This window comes from Anneissia japonica, unplaced genomic scaffold (genome assembly GCF_011630105.1).
Source record: "Anneissia japonica isolate Jap-2015-1 unplaced genomic scaffold, ASM1163010v1 scaffold2652_len1590060_cov184, whole genome shotgun sequence".
Taxonomy (NCBI): Eukaryota; Metazoa; Echinodermata; class Crinoidea; order Comatulida; family Comatulidae; genus Anneissia; species Anneissia japonica.
In genome coordinates this window covers 1068135-1071229 of record NW_022699919.1, presented here as the reverse complement: position 1 = coordinate 1071229, position 3095 = coordinate 1068135, and the positions used below count along the sequence as shown (strand labels likewise).

The 3095-nt window shown below is 33.2% G+C and overlaps 1 long non-coding RNA gene across 1 annotated transcript in view; it reads right to left on the bottom strand.

The window, feature by feature from the left end:
* LOC117103232 overlaps positions 1-3095 on the bottom strand; it is a 4889-nt gene that overhangs the window by 1149 nt on the left and 645 nt on the right. The window contains exon 2 of the long non-coding RNA XR_004444537.1: positions 1073-1147. This is a non-coding gene — a long non-coding RNA (uncharacterized LOC117103232). The remainder of the gene's footprint in view (positions 1-1072; positions 1148-3095) is intronic.

Sequence of the window (3095 nt, the reverse complement as noted above, 5' to 3'; positions counted from 1 at the left end):
AAAAAACCTTTATGGAACACACCATTATATTAATGAAGTAATTCACAGCGGAAGTTGTGGTATGTGAAAGTGAATCAACTTAAGACAACAGCGCAGGACAGACAACGATAGAGATCCGTGGTAGTCCAAGCCACCACATAAAGTAAGTAAAATAGATACGTACGGTAGCCTACCGTATATACTCCAATAAACGCCCATTAATTTTACTGTAAATGTGAAACTACAACACATAATTACCATCAAATGTGTTATTGTGTGATCATAAAGACGTATTGATCCCAACCAGGTTAAAACAAAATATAATTCTACTGGAGTAGAACATTAGTTGCTTTTAATTGTTTACAGTTATTTATTCGAGGAAAAAGTAAACGCCCAGTGGTGTTTATTCGAGGGAGGCGTTTATTCCAATTGAGGCTCTGGAGGGGGAGTTTATTCGAGGGAGAATTTATTCAAAGCGGGGAATTTATTCGAATAAATACGGTAATTAACAAATGGATAATGAACACTACCGTAATGAATTTGCGGATGGATCGATGAACGATTAAATGAATAGACATTAATGAATGCAAATAATTACATTATGAAGGAGGAATGAATGAAATAATGTAGTCCTATGTCTAAGAATGAATATGAAGAATGAACGAATCATTTATGAATGAATGAAATAATGAATATGAACGTAAAAAGGAACAGATGTAAGAATGTACAAATAAATGAATGAGTGTGAACGGGACCCGTACAAAGCTTTCCATATTTATTTTTAGGTCAAATGAAATTAATTTTTAGTTTGACTTCCAAGATTTGAAATTATTTTTGGTGAGGGTATTTACTATTTCATATTTACTATTCTAAAATAGATATATAATATATAATACTCCAAATAATTTTCACATTGTTTGTTTTCCCCGCAAAAATAATTGGTTTTTTTTAAAAATAACACATAGGCCCTAAGGCTCCAAATTTCGGATGAGGGCGGGGATGTGGCACTAGCAATAACTTTTATTTTGCCTTATAGCATTGAAAATCTATCTCCTTTTAATCATTTTGAATCATATTTTCATCGAAATTTCACCTGTAGCTGCATGGGTAATACCGGTAGTAGAAGTAGTTCCAGCACCAGCCATTACGAACCATCACAACAGGATACCTGTAATCGTAAAATAAATAGGTCTATTTAAATTCATCCAGATAACTAATATAATAGGCCTAATGACAATGATGGTGAGGATAATAATGATGATGATGACAATAATGGTGGTGGTAATGATGATGATGTTGGCAATAATGGTGGTGATGATGATGATGATGAATACCGTATATTCACCGTCTCATGGACGATGATTCATAATAAAATCAAGGATATAATTAGTTTGGTTTGAACACTATAGTTTCCAAGTCCGTTGACTGTACTCAAAGCTGGGGCATGAATACAGAGATCATTAACAAGGTCATTATAGAGGCCTGTCATCTTATATAATTATGGGAAGCAATTTTGTCAAAACACAGTACTGATAGTAATAACTACTGGACTGGTTTAACCGCGGCCAATTTTCGGATGCAATCCACCTCGAGGGGCGAGGAGGTGAGGGTGGGGAGAAGGGGTAATAATTGTCGATAATGGTCTGACGACAGTTACTGATTTGGCGCCTTTTGCCAATTATAATTTTATGTATTCCATGACGAATTCGTTATTGTCAATAAACTAGGAACCGTATTAACTTGAATTGCAGCCTGGAAAAATCACACTAGCAGATGACTCCATTGACGTTAATTTACTGCAGGCTCACAGCTTAAAACACAAAAAGATACACATAATGAAATATCGTCTGAAGACACGGGAGAATACTTGTCGTATAGGGCCTAATATTCTTTTACAAGGTGTTAAGTCAATTAGGTTATATGAAAAATGAAAGAAACGAGCTTTACATTCAAGGTTAAAAAAATCATCACTTGACGAAACTCTGTTGCCGATATGATAAGACTATTGCTAAAGTAAACGTAGTATATCGATTATTACAGTACGGTAACGAAACACATAAACACGTTTATTTCCTGATTTTCAAGGTGTACAAACGAAAACGGACAGTAGGCCTACTCATTATGTAATAATAATAATAATAATAATAATAATTAATAATAATAAAAATAATAATAATATTCATTATAATGGAGGGATCACGATTGTAGACAATGCCGTAGCCAGCTATTGGGATAGTTGGGACAGCTCCACACAATTTTCTATTTTGGGTGGACCCTCGGAGCCAGACCAGACCTTGGAGCCAGACAAAATGGGTTCACAAAGAATGGGTCCACATTTTTAAAAATGGGTCTAAATTATGCTGTTTTATGCAAAAAATGAGTCCGGTTTTTTAAAAAAAGGTCTAGATTTCTTATATTTTGCTTAAAATTAGTAAACTTTAAAGACAATGGGTCTACATTTTTCATATTTTATGCGTAAAATGGGTCAACTTTTAAGAAATTGGGTCCACATTATTTGAATTAACACGTAAAGTGGGTCCATCCTGATATTGTCCCGCACTGTTTTGAAAATCCTGGCTATGGCATTGATTGTAGAGTATGACATTGCTCACGTATCCACCCAATATAGCTAGAATTATTTCCATCTTCAAGAACTTTAGTACAAGCAATTTAAGTTGATTATTATTGATAAAGTTTTAACACCATTATTTTAATATAATAAGCCTAATAGGATTATAAATAGAACTTTTCGGTGCTTTTGGTATTTTTTTTTATTGGTTAAAGAAGTTGATAGCGTTTCTTTCTTTGCAGTATTGAAGCAAGCATCGATTTTTTTCATTATTTTATTATTATTACAAAACTAGGCAATGTATATGGATGAGTGTTTACGAGCCTTTGTGCGCCTGTGTGTTTTAAGATAGCCTTTAAATTAAAAAAAAAAGGGTGCGTGTTTTGTATTTCGGTGGGCTAGCGTTGCTGTTAATACGTTAGAGTCACGTTTAATAAATTAAAGTCCACTAAATCAACGTGAATTAAAAAACATAAACTTATATAATTTTATATATAATAATATATATACATGTACATATAAATATAAATAGACCCTATATATATAT